The following is a 14190-nucleotide window of genomic DNA, read 5'->3' on the forward strand; positions in this document are numbered from 1 at the left end:
TGCAGAACTCTCTTCCCGGCAGCCAGGTATTGGCTCATTGGAGGGGCAGCCGAGCAGCTCAAGGCTGTGGGTGTTTCAGGACATTTCTCTGGTCTGTAGTCCCTGGGCAGAGGGATGGAGTTTTTGGTAGCTGCTTTGGGTTATTTCACAGGCGAGGGACCTAGCGAGGTTCCCCCGCCAACGTGGGAAGTGGGTGTGCCCTCCCTGTGTCACATACCTTTGGAGGGTATTTATGACTCGGCTGGCAGGACGGAAAGGAAATTTCGACGGAGGTCCCGTTCCTGCAGAGTCCCTCAGTTATCGTACTCAACATTATAGGTGGGCAGAGAGCCCGGCAACCTACATTTGGGGAATTACCGCATTACATGTAATACGATCGCAGGTACGGAATATCTATATGTCGACTGCAGTTGTGGGCGGTAGTTGGTGATTCCTTTGCCTGATTAATTACATGTAGCATTCTAAGCTCTGAGATTGATGTATGTCATTTTTATGCCTTATACTGGTCAAGATAACAAGTACTATTTAAGGGGTGTATAATGTTCACATTATTGGTTTCTTTTATGCTGTCTGTTTTACAGTATAAAAGACATTCTTTGATTGCACACTTTGTGATGCTTATGACTATTGCCTAGTTGGCAAAGTTATCACTGTTTTCTGATGTTGTGGTCTATGGTTTATGTATAATGAAATATTTTCTACTGAGCAGTACTCAAGTCATGTCTTCAGAAGCCTGCAGAGAGACTGACAATGTATCTCCTACAGGAATGATGGCGAAAGAGCTGATTGGGTAATGCATCGATTTCTAACGATAATGGCATTACTCCTAGTCCTACTCCCTCGCCTTCCTTCAGTACAATTGAGGCCCTGCCTCCCACCCAGACTGACCCCCAGCATTAAAACTCTGCCTGCCCCCACCTCCACCTGTACATAAACAAGCTGAGCTAGCACTCAGTTGAACCGCACCGGGAGGGAAGGAGGGTCCTCGAAGGAAGGCGAGGGAGAAGGACTAGGAGTAATGCCATTATTATTAGAAATGGATGCATTACCTCCTGTCCCTCCCTCGCCATCCTTCAGTACAATTGAGGACATAGCAAGCAGGAGAAAACAGAGACAGACAACTGAGTGACAAAGAACACAAAACAGTGCCCTAAACACAGCAGATCAACATCCCTGGCCTCGCAACCACCCCCCCAAGAGGAGAAGCCACTAAAACCGCGGACCGAAACCAACAACCCCACGGAGCGGAGGAAGGCAAACAACACCTGAGTCATACCAAAGCAAACAAACAAAGAGACCTCCACCTGGAAGGACTCCACAACAAGCAGGCACCACAGCAAAAGACGCCGGACAGCCAAACTGAGCAAACGAGACTCCACAGCCAAGGAAGGAGCAGGAGAGAACACAGGCAAAACCACCCTGTGACAGAGCTAAAACACCGAGCCCCCAGAGGGACAAAGGACAGAACCGGACCCAAAACCAACAGATCCGAACAGATCTGGCAGAAGAGAAACGTACAAGACAGGGCCCACAACACCCCCAAGCACCCAGCAGGGCCAATGACAACCAAAAACAAGGCCCAAATGTCAAGAGTCGCAACCCAAGACCCCCAAGGGGCCAAAAGGGGTAAGACCGGACAGGACATCCAACACCAGTAACAAAGACCCTGAAGGGAAGGACCCGACAGGGTGGGGAAACAAACACACCAGACCCGGAAAACAAACACTGCAACAGTCCCCAGGCAACTCGCAAGGAAGCCAGGATCACCAAGAAGCCAGAAAGCCACTCACTGCACCCGAAGAGGAGCCACCAACAACCCCAGAAGAGCACCAGCCGGATGAAACCGCCACACAAAAAGGAGGCCAGCACCCTGGGAACAACACCCAGAGCAGAACACCAGGCCGAAAAGGCCAGCAAACACCAAGCACAGGATAGCCAAGAGGAGGACCGACGGGAAGCCCGCAAGCCACCGCCAACCGGACCGGAAACCCCAACACAGCCAAGCCCAGCCACACAACCGCCAGGCAGCAGGCGTAACCTTGCACAGAAGCCAGGGGAAGGACTCAAAACTCCAAAAGGCACGGAACCTCCGGAAGGAACCTCTACCGAGCACAACACAGCCCGGACAGGAGAGGAAAACAAGGAGCCCGAGGCCAACGGGGAGCAACCAACAACCCCCGAGCACAGACCCACCGGACCCACACCAGAAAGGCCTGGAGCAGCGGAAAGGCGGGGGGGAGGCCCACAGAAGACCCAGAGGCCTAGGAGAGGGCTAGCCACTGACCCCCTCCCAAGTCCCGGGACCCCGGTCCAGAGACTAGAACCGGGCCACCTTGGCCGACCCCGGTGCCACAAACAGGACCACCACAGGGAGGCCCCAACAACCCACCAACAGGCCGGACACAGAGAAGAAGAGAGAATACCCAGGACGAAGGACCCAGCACAACACAACGGCCAGCACACAGGTCACCCACCGAAGGCAGAGAGCCGACAGCCCCAGCACAAAGACCAGAGTCCACAGAAACAGGACGCAGGCAATCAAGGAAAAAGGACCAGAACCTGAACCCACCCTGACCGTGGCTGATGACTACGGCACCGGAGCCACAGACGGAGCCAACACCCACAAACCCTGCAGAGAGCCCCAAAAGAGCACTAGGGCAAGCCCAAACACCTCAACATCTGCCAGCTAAGGACCCCCGGGAAAGAAGCAGGAACCAGCGCTGAAACCTGAACCTAACCCAGCCAAGCCCCGAACAGACCGGTGACCGAAGCCACCGCAAGCAGAGCTGGAAGAGCCAGCGAACACCCAGCCAGAAGGCAACGGCGGTCGAGCCACCAGGAGATCCCCCCCCGGAGACGGACCGACAAGGGCAGCAAGGACAACAGACCCCAGAGAACAACAGTACAGGAGCCAGACGGACAGGTGGAGAAGAAGAAAACGAGCCCAGGGAACCAGAAACACCACAGAAGCCAGGTGCCCCTGCACCTGCAGCCACAAGACTACCTGAGGAGCCCCTGGGACACAAGTCCCGAACCCACGAAGGAAGAGAGACCAGGCACCTGCCAGACAAGGAAACGGGGCCGAGAATAGTCAGAAGACGAGACCCGACAAACACCTTGTCCCGAGATGGGACCAGAGAAGACACTCCCTGGGTCACCAAAAACCTGATCTCCCGTAGAACCACCAAGGACCTCCCGAACAGACCAAGCAAAAAGACACTCTAGCCGCATGTCACAAGATGTGAACCACAGAAGGATGAAGGAAAACCCCCGCTGCAAGAAGAAGAGCCACATGAGTGTCTGGACATGCGGGAAGACCCAGGGCGAGTTCCTGAGGTCGAAGGGGAAGAACGCAAGACAGAAAACAGACATCCCCCACAGGGAACCATAGGAAACACAGAAAAGAAGCAGCGACTGGGATGCAGAGAGAGGCGTCCCTGAGACCCCTGGCACGCCAAAAGCCGCCAGCCTGGAACAGCGGAAAGACGGTCCGAAGGACCAACACATGGAAGGGAATGGGCTGAATCCAGGAGCAGAACCCCAGGAGACCCAGGACGGGCCCAAAGCCATCGGACACCCCAGCCCCAGAATGGAGTGGGCCCCAGACCCGAGCCCCCCTGACAGGAACCCAGCAGATGGATCACATGGCAAGCAAACGGCACACCTAGTCCAGCAGAGCCACCCAGCAGGAACCGGAGACAGGCACCGGAGGAAGCCAAACCCCAGAACCGGAGGATCCTGCACCAAGGCGACCCTGTAACCAGGACCCACAGTACACAGGACCCAAACAACAGAAACTTTCTGCTGCTACCAAGGAGAAAAAGCCAAAGACGATCACCTACTGCCAGGGAACCTACCAGACAACAGCGACAGTGACCCAACAGAGCAGGCCTCTCAGGCAAGGAGGCAGCAAGCCAGGGTGAAAAACCGGCCAAAACCGCACCCACCCAAAAGAAGGAGGAGACACCCACATCGGGGACAATGGCAAGGACCCAGTGCAAGGCACCCGAGAAAGCCAGGACGCCCCATACAAGGCAATCTAGTACAAATTACAGGAGTGTGACCCATATACCCGATCAGGACTGGGTAAGGAAGGTGCAATCAAAAAACAATGTCCCAATAGGTTAGAATAAACAGTCAATTAAGTATGCATGCACATCGCATTGCTAGCAAGGAAAAAGGAGAACACTCTTTGAGTTAAGACAAGATAGTCAATCATCTTATTTTATGATATAAGTTCATGGTCGGTAATATACAGTTATAAGCAGCACTGCATAAACTCAATTAGATGACAACCATATAAAACTTGGTGCTCTACAAAAGTGACTGTCGTGAAAGTGACGACTCAAGTGAGGGGGTGAACAGCATGGACGGCGCACTGTGAACAGGGTGCAAGTAATCTACAGTGGGTGGCTCAGATCATGTGACAAAGTGATATCACAGATTAAAGATTTCTTTCCATTATTTGAACCACATTAGAAAAGTACGCCTATTAAAAAGCTGTAAAGTCGACGGCGTTTCGATCCACGTTAGTAAGGATCGTCATCAGGACTTGGTTGTCTGACTTGGGGCGTGCTGGAAAGGAGCTTGGTTTGGGGCGATCAGAGGCGATCGTCAGGAATTGAATTTCATACCTGCACGGGGGCAAGGCAAGTTCACTAGACCTCAGGATTCAGTCCGGTCCCGGCACGAAGATCTTTAGGACTCGTGCAGGAATTCGGCGGATTGCAGACGACCGCCTGGCCTTCCCTTGCCTTGCCCCCGTGCAGGTTTGAAATTCAATTCCTGACGATCGCCTCTGATCGCCCCAAACCAAGCTCCTTTCCAGCACGCCCCAAGTCAGACAACCAAGTCCTGATGACGATCCTTACTTACGTGGATCGAAACGCCGTCGACTTTACAGCTTATTAATAAGCGTACTTTTCTAATGTGGTTCAAATAATGGAAAGAAGGCTGAGTGGATCCACAGGGATTTCAACCTGTGATGATGAGGTCGAACACAGCCCCCTACAGTGGACGCATTAGTCCACTGAGCCACCAGAGCAGGGTAGAGTAGACCGGTGGGGAAACCAGTTCCCCATATATTCTGCATCGGGGGTGGAGGGAGCTTCAGCTGCAGGGAGAGTAGAGATGCACTACCAGGAGGAGTGAGAGTGCTAGCCTTATAGCGTTCCCGAGAGCCCCTGCCGCTCAGAGCACAGCATCTCTCAGAACCTCCATCCCAGAGGTCACTGCAGGTGAAGTTATCCTCGTTCTAGACGCCTCGATGGGAAGTCCGGAAACAGGGGAAGGAGCTAAAGATTCGAACCGCGCCAGACGGCATCGAAAGCGAGAGCGCAGGTAGAGCGTATGGCGCACATTAAAGATGCTCTGCAGAGAGCCCGCACCACGGGAGGGGTCACGACGGCAGCCTTGGATGTCCCCGCGCGGGGCAGGTGCTCCGCGGGGAAGCTGAAGATCAAATGATGCTTCTCAGGCTTCGACTGGAAGGAGCGGGGAACGCCCCCAAGACCCGCTCCCCAACCCAGCTTTCCTTTCTTTACCTCATCCTGCGGGAGGTTTGTCAGATGGAAGGCCTCTTCCTTTTCATGACCTTCCCGTGCGTTTCGCATTTCTCCTGCAGTTTTGTGTTTTTCTGTCATTTATTCAGTTTGTTGTACACCCACCTAAACATTTCACACAAAACATTAAGCTATCCCCTCTCCTCACGGACTGGGAGTGAATGTTATATAAAAATAACAATGATGGTTCAAGGGTAGATGAGGAGTAGATATTGAACATTTTATTGACGCACAATCAGACATGTTTGCCGCACAGCTTCAAATGAAGCACTTCCTTTGAATAATAAAAAAAGGGCTCAGCAGCTGCAGATAAGAAAACTCTTTTCATCTTAGCCCTGCGAACCTGAAAGAAAACATGATATTATAATACACGCCTTTAAGATGCAGAGACAAATATGAATGCCTTTGTAAAGCATTACTTCAACACCGCACGTGATCTGTCTTTCTAAATGAAGAAACACGTCATCGTTGTTAGAAGTTCTCAGTACCAATCCTATTGAATGTTTCCTGTAGTTGATGTAAAAATGGTTAAACTACCATAGAAATAAGGCAGTGTGGCTTGTACGTGACAAACCTCTGACAAAGATGTAACCAGCACCGTAGACTCAATGGGCAAAAAAGTTGTAAATAACGAGACAAAAGAGCGGTGTTAGCTGTTACACACTGTGTGCAGGAACATCTCTTGACTAGTGCTTGTGGGACCCAATATTCTAATGGCAGCCTGTAAGGGAGAGGACTTGCAGACTTGAGTCTGGTGACCAGATCACCTCAGAGGCAGGCGCGTGAGTGTGACTGCTTTGGCGTTTCCCAAGTCTTCCTTAATGTACAGCAGTGTCGCTACCTGGTTCTATAAGGCCAGGAATGACAAGATAATAGTATTGTATTGTATTGTAACACTTGTATAGCACTAACTCACCCTATGTGGGGCACTGAAGCGCTCGCCTACATGGGAGCACACTACACCACGCATGGTGTAGGTTTAAAAGCAGGTTTTATTTGTTTTGAACCTATGTGAGTAGGTGTTTCCACATCGTGTGTGACGGCCACTGAGGTGCTAGTGACAGTGGTGGCTCGCACAGGTAATGCTGTGGGGTGGTGAGGCGGGGCTGGGTGGGGCTAGTGGAGTACGACATATGACGGGTAAGGGGAATGGAAATAAATAAATAAATACAACCACTTAGCTTGTGCTGGATGCATCAAGTCAGCGAAATGTTCAGCGCAAGGTAAGTGGTCATATTTATTTCCATTCCATTTTCCCGTCGTATGTCGAACTCCACTATACCCCCACCCAGCAGTACCCCCGCCCGGCCTCACAGCGTTACCTGTGCGAGCCGCCACTGGCTAGGGAAAGTAAAAAGAAGACTCGCACACATTGGTCTACAAACTCCAACTTTTTATTTGCACATGCATCCTCATGCAGAGTGGGTTTAAATGGACCATCTCAATGGCTTCAGCTCCAAAATGTCAACTTGAGGCCAGTGAAACACCATGTTCATCTAGAAAGCTGGGTCAGAAAACACCATGTTAATCTAGATAGCTGGGCCAGAAAGCAGTGGGTTCCCATTAACCCCGTATTTCTCTGAAAACATTAATAGCTCTTCAGTGTTCTAGGTCTATGTCTGGACAGGGGCCTCTCTCGCACTGCAAATTCCAGGGGTTTATCTCACTTTCCCTAGTAAGCAGACTGGTACCTAAAGGAGGAGGGATGTTAGGGGAGGTAAATAGGCTCAAAATCCTCACAGGTTCCTTTACTCTCCGAGGAGGACCTAGGTGAAAGGCCTTAAGCAAGGGATCAAGAGGAGAGCTTCATGTTGCCCATCTCTACCCATTGAGGTGGCAGCCCTCCAATGGTGGCACCATGCATCACCCATTCACTGTCTGGCAAGGTCTTCAAAGAGTCCAGCTTATGATTAGTTTCCTATCTTCTCCAATCACGTCTGTGACAGCAGGGAATGCGATGTACAAGGGTGACCCAAGAGAACTTATGCACCGGTGGCTCGATTCGACCTCATGCTGGACCCTCCATGCCAGGACAGTCTTGACTAACAGTGCGCGTTACAAGCAACCATATAACATATAACATAACCTCCTTTGACTTGGAGCGGCTAGGCCAGCACATAGAGGACTCCTTTTCATAGTTGCCATCTCCAGAAGAATTATGTCTCCTACTGCTCTCCCAATTGCACCAGGGCCACGGCCACATGACTGCATGGACCCTCTCAGCGGCTCCCCACTTTGTGAAAAAGACTCTGAAACCACAGTACCAATCTCAGTTCAAACTCACTTGGTTGCTTCCCTGCATGCTGCCAACCAAAATGTTTTCCTACATGCACCATAAATCACACTGGTTTTAAGCATGGGCGAATTTTGCGGATCTCGCGTTCGCGAATTTTGCGGATTTGCGAACTCGCAATCCGCAAAATCCGCAAAATCCGCGAATTCTTGCGAATTTGCGGATTTTTTTTTTTTGTGTTCGCAAGGATTTCTGCCAGTTCGCGAGGGTTTCGTACCAGTTCGCAATTGCGAACTTACATTTCGTCGCGCAACGGTCGCGAATTATGTTGTTTCTACGTCTGGTTCATCATCACAGGTTCCCAGCACCCTCTGTTTCACCACTGCAACCCTCTGTTACATCAATGCCACCCTCTGGTTCATCATTACTGTAGATTATGGGGGGGAAAAGCAAGCACACCATCCCTGCTTCAACTCAGATGAATTAATTTGGGGTTAGTTTATTAATGTGTCACTGTTTTAAAATTCCAGTCTGGCACCTGCTTCCTTATCTGTAATTTTGCTTTCTGTTGCAGTGCATTTTTTTCCCCAGGACCTTCTTTGTGGCCTACTTGTAGCTATTGTATGAGCCTGCTGTGAGGGTCAGAGCAGGGTCATACAATTGTTGCAACTAGCAACTGAATTCTGGAGGGGCCCCAGTCAGGAAGCACTACCGGGAATTGTTACTAATGATGAGTTTGAACTCTTGCCCCTGCCGAGTGCTTTCACTTTTGAAAAACTCGTTTTTCTGCAATTTCGCGGGGTTCGCGGGGTGCGAACACGCGCAAGATCGGATTCGGAAGCCGCAAATTCGTGCGAATATGCAATTTGTTTTTTTTTGCGGCGTGTTAGTTGGCAAGGTTTTGTGCGTTTTTGCGAGCCGCTCGTAGCGCAAGACGCGAAGTTACCCTCGCGGTCGTTCAAGGGCGCAGCCATCTTGTTTGCCTGACGTATTTCCGTTTCCGGGCGCGAAGTGTAATCTCGCAAAGTCCGCGGTTTGCCAGTACAGTCTCGCGCGTGTTCGCAAGGAAAATCTCGCGCGAACTTACCCGCGCGGTCGTGAACGGGCGCGGCCATCTTGTTTCTCATTCATTGCTATGGTTCTGGGCATGGTCTTTGTATCCTCTGTCAATCTCTGCCATCCTTTGCTTGTTTGAAGTTTTTTTTTATCTATTTTACTTATTATCTATCCCTCTATTTTTCTAGCCCTATATTTTTGTGTTTACTGCTACTTTTGGTTAATTTTAAACTACTTTTGTAAACTCTTTTCTTTTCTTCTCTTCCCTATTCTATTTTCTTTATTCCTTTCCGCCCAGACCATGGTGAAGGGAGCCGGGAAGCATCCCGAGAAGGGGAAGGGTCCCGCACCCCGTGTCCGGCTCCCGTGCGGGCGTTTGAGGGGGGAGCTAGTGATGCCACGGGAGATCTTTACCCCGGAGGAGGTGGCCCAACTCATTTTTTATGTTCAGCGCCGCCTCCCCAGGACCATCATGGGAGGCGGCAAGATCAGTGCCGGGTACGGGGCCCGGGAGCGCCGGAAGCAGTGGGAGAAGGTGTGCCAGGCCATTTACCACCACTCTCGGGTCTGGCGCACCTACAACCAGGCCACCCACCGCTGGACGGATGTCCTGACCCGTGAGCGAGATCTGCTCGACCTCCTTGGCCTTGAGATCCCCGGGCTTGGTGAGTAGTAGTAGCTATGTCTTTACTACTATGTTTTCTCCTGCTGTGTTATTATATTGCAAATTTTTGTTTTTTACCAAGAGCAATAATGCTGCTCATTACATTGTAGGTACATTTTATTTCAAAATCTTCTGTGCATTTCAGGTACACTGCTCTCCTTCTCAGTAGTGTTGCTACTATGCTTATTTGTTTTAGATTTTGTGTTCATTTCATTGGCCTGTGAAATTATGTATGAGTGTAGTTGAAAGAACTGCGCAATGCTACACACTAAGGTTCAGATTTTTAATTACCGGCGCATCCCTGCAAAGTTGCAGGGATGCGCCAGTAATTGTGCGTCACGCCACCATCACCCATGGTGCGCCGTATTACAATGCGGCGCGCCATGGGCCCAAAACGTCACCAAAGCGTTACGCATCTGTGCCGTAAAGGTGGCGCATTGCTGGAGTTGCGTCGCAACGATGGTGCAGCTCCATCAATTCTCTGGGGTGCCCTATCTCCCCAATGCTGCGTCAAGCCGTACGTCTGCTTCAAGCAGGCGCAGGGTTTGAGTCACGCATCATTGTCCTCAAAGTGACTGATTGAAATCTTGTAGATTTCCCTCAGCCACTTTTAGGATGCGTTCCTGCGCAGGAACGCCCTCCCTTGCGCCGGAACACCCCTATTGGCGCAGGGCTTTACAACGTGATGCATCTCCCAGATGCGTCACGTTGTTAATATACGCCGCACCATTGCGCCTCTTTTGTGCTGTCGCTGCGTCACAAAAGTCACGCAACAATGGAGCAAAAGAGCCGCAAGGGCCTTATAAATCAGCCCCTACAGACTCAAGTCCAGTCCTTCCTTTGTACACATGGCGATAAGAAGAAATAGTGGTGGTGGATTAATAGTTTGAGTATTTTAATGACTGGTGAATGTAGTAGGAAACTTTAGTGTTGTCGCTGATCTTCAATCACGATGGACTTTGGCTGTCACTTTGCGTGCTGCGGACTGCTGCCTGCCAATCCTAGGCAAACCTTTTTAGTACTTTGTTTAGTGAGTTACATAGGGTAGTTTCCAATTCGACGGTCCGCAAATCAAGCAATACTAAAGTAATGACGTAGTCGACCACATGAGATTGGTCAATAATATATCCCGTGGAGTCGTTCCCTATTTGCTATTTCGCAAAAATATTTTGTTACTTTGTTAGTTCTTTTTTAAATGTTTGATTTGGTTGAGAAATAAATATCATCCATGTTTTCTGTTTTTCTTTCTTTCATGTTGTACATCAGCTTCCCCCAGGGGCAAGAGGAGGACACAGGAGGAGGAGGAGGAGGGTGCTGTTGTCGATGCAGGCCAGGACCGGGCAGTCGAGGGCTCCTTTGCTGGCCCCAGTAAGTTTTAATTTTACTTAGAGTACTTATTTTTTCCTAGCGTTCCTCATTCGATTTTTTCTAAATCGTCTTTGATCTTCTTGTAGACAGGATCTAAATTCTTATCCCTATGACTCCGTGTGGTATTACTAGATTATTCTTATTAGTCTGTCTGTGTAGCTAACTAAGATTGCACATTTGGCATTTCCATTGGACTCCCATTCTAGTCAGCAATAGCTCTATGCACTGAGTGTAGTCCTCTGGGATTGTCCATAATGTCTTTTCAAGTATTCTAAATGTTTATGCTTTGACCATTGCCAACAATAAAAAGGTGAATGACCACCACCAAGAAATAATAAGATACTACTTTACTTTTGGTTTGGATAGGACAATCCATTCTACTACTGTTGCAGGGACAAATCTGCACAAACAGAACTATGGACACTAAATAATGCATCGCTTAGCTTATCAATTATAATAGGTGCTGTAACTGTTAGACTTTCCACATACCTCAGTGATAACAGACTTTGTAGTTGAACCCCCAATCTCCTTACTGACTAGATAGTGTGGCAGAGTCATTTAGCTCCCAAAGTCACCGATGGCAGAGGCACGGACTCATGCTTGCAAAAATTCGAAAACCTTTAGCTCATCCACTCTAGTCTGGAGGACCAAAAACCACAGAGTCTATTTAAGTTTAAAAGCTTTATTAAAAGTAAACACATTTATTAAATTCAAGTTTGTCATAAAAGTGAACGTGTAACTGAAAATGGAAAAGTGCTTAGTGCTGACGATTAATTGGACACATTTCTTGTGGTCGAGCCGAGCTCTCACCTGGTTTGAACTTGATCCTGCTCGTGTTCTTAGAAGTCAAGGTTCTGTCTGTTAGGAGAAAAAGTGGTGCGTGTTAAAAAGTAAAAAGCAAACATTCATCAGTTGTGCCAAAAAGTGCAGCAAGACAACAGCCTTCCCTGGAAAAAGGGACATTTTTACTCTAGAGTACACAGTCAAAAATTATTAAATTGTACACTTTTTTTCACATTTCTTTCTTCCTCCTAGACCAAATATTATATAGTAGTGAGTGGTGTATTCTAACATTATTAAATGTACTTTGTAGGTGGAACATCTGGAGACGGGGCCAGCGCGGAGGTGGTGGCATTGGACGAGGAGGACAACTCTGGGGAGGAGGCGGTGCAAGTGCCGGAAAAGGACATGCCTGTGAGGGTTCACACGGTGCTGGCGGGCAGAGGTAAGCTATACATTCCTTAGTCATTGAGATTGAAGACTGCAGAGTGTGCTTTCTGCACGGGTGTATTATAAAAAAAGCAGGTAGTAGCCTCCTCTAAATGTACTTCGACTTAGCTGTGAAGTTTTTGGCGAGAAGAATCCCAATCAGATCTGAGGTGAACTTGATGGATGGGATGAACGAAAAGCGAAAGAAGGGTGTAAGTAAGTGTGGAAGCACGAGAAATGTAATGATGACTGGCAAAGAAGAATGATATGTGTTTGCTTGGTCCCCGAGGTGGCTGGGAAGGTAAGAAAATGGTATGGTGCATGGCTGGGTGAATGATGAAGCAAGGATGGGTGGAAGGAGAACAGCCTGGGTGGGTGAGACAGAAACTGTATGTGTGCAATATACTTTGAATGGATGGATGCCTGGATCATTCATGGTACTATCTGACTCTTAGATAGCATATGTGAATCTAGAGAGAGTAGACGGTCACTGGATGAACTAAGTGTTACTTTGAAGAGCATGTAACACCGCACCCGTCCCGCACGTCCGTTCCAGTGTAGGAAAGGCAAGGAAAAGAAGTTGTAACGTTGTCCAAAGACTACCATGAATAGTAGCAGTAGTTTGTATTGCAACTGCAAGCACAGCATATATCCAGTTATTACGGTGGGCACTCCCTACCTCCCTTAATAACTTTAGTTTAGTAGTAGTACGTCATTCATGTGTGGGGGTATCACTGTTCACTCAATAATAAGCAAAGCACCTAAAGTCATCCCATATGTCATCAAATACATCCCATGTGAAGTGATAGATAATCAGATAATTTAGCTTCTTCATTTTCCTTTTCTAATACTCATTTGCACTGTAGGGTGAAAGCTAAATTAATTAAGCAGTAGCCCTTTTAACAGAGTATTCTCAGTGCCACCCGTAATAGAAAAGTAAGAGCTTCACCACCTGCATGTACTGGACCGGTACAGTAACGCAAGTCTGTCTCACTCACCATGGTGTGCGTCTGTTTTTCTCGGGTGCAAGTTCACTGCGCTGGCATTATGCCGGCTTGCATAAGATAACGTACCAATTTTCCTAAACAAGAGAGAAGAAGAAGAATAAGAGTGGTGTACTGTCATAGTCGACTGTAATAGAAGTCCATAGTGCTCGTAGAATTTGTTCCTTAAACTCCCACTAATGTTAGAGCAAGGATGAAGAAGTCGGAGGTTACATAGATACTGTCCTCAATAGTTATGCACTGTGCTTTCAATTTGCTACTTGTACTGTGACAACTTTCTGCTCAATCATTTTGTGTTAATCTTAAGGAGCATTGGTTACAGACTATGTCTTTCTTTTTTCATGTAGTTGCTCCTTCCAAATCCAAGACACCATCAAGGAGGAAGGAGCAGGCTCGAATGGCCCGGCAACGGAGGCTGGATGCCACTGTTGCTGAATATCGGCGGCTGGTGTCCCTGGAGGAGGAGGAGACGCAGTCTGGAACAACAACAACGTCCACTGGGACAGCTGCCTCCTCCTCCGTGCGGGCTGCCAGCCAGCGCAGTGCTCCAGCGGTACGGAGCCGGGCTACCAAAGCCAAACGCCACCGCCCAGCAGCAAAGAAAGCAGCTGCCCCTCACAGGATTTGCAAGGCACACCGGCGCCGCTTATCCCTCAGACTGTCCTACCTGGAGCAGGAGGTCCATAATTATAAGAACGTGGTGGAGGGCCTCCGCTTCGAACTTGCCACCCTCCGCAAGGAGCATGATGCCCTGGCTGCTAATTCCAACAGCACCCTGCCATAGTGTCCCTTGCCCCTTTTTTAGAGACTTTTGGGGGGTGGGAATTGGGAGTTGTGATTTTTGGGGACTTTTGAAGGACAATCGTTGGGGTTAGGGAGGGTCTTGCGGGAGATTCTTTTGTTAGGGCTATAAAAATATACTTTTTGAAACTTTATCTGACCATACCTGTTTTTTACTGCTTTTGAGTCTGGTGGGTGGGGGTTTAACATAACAGTAAGTTTGTTTTCCTGAATAGTCCTAGGACTTTAGTAGTACTACCGTCAATCAAATCTCTCGTCTCTCCTAATACTCCATTATACTACCTCCAACCAAAC

This window comes from Lissotriton vulgaris, chromosome 7 (genome assembly GCF_964263255.1).
Source record: "Lissotriton vulgaris chromosome 7, aLisVul1.2, whole genome shotgun sequence".
In the NCBI taxonomy this organism is placed as follows: Eukaryota; Metazoa; Chordata; class Amphibia; order Caudata; family Salamandridae; genus Lissotriton; species Lissotriton vulgaris.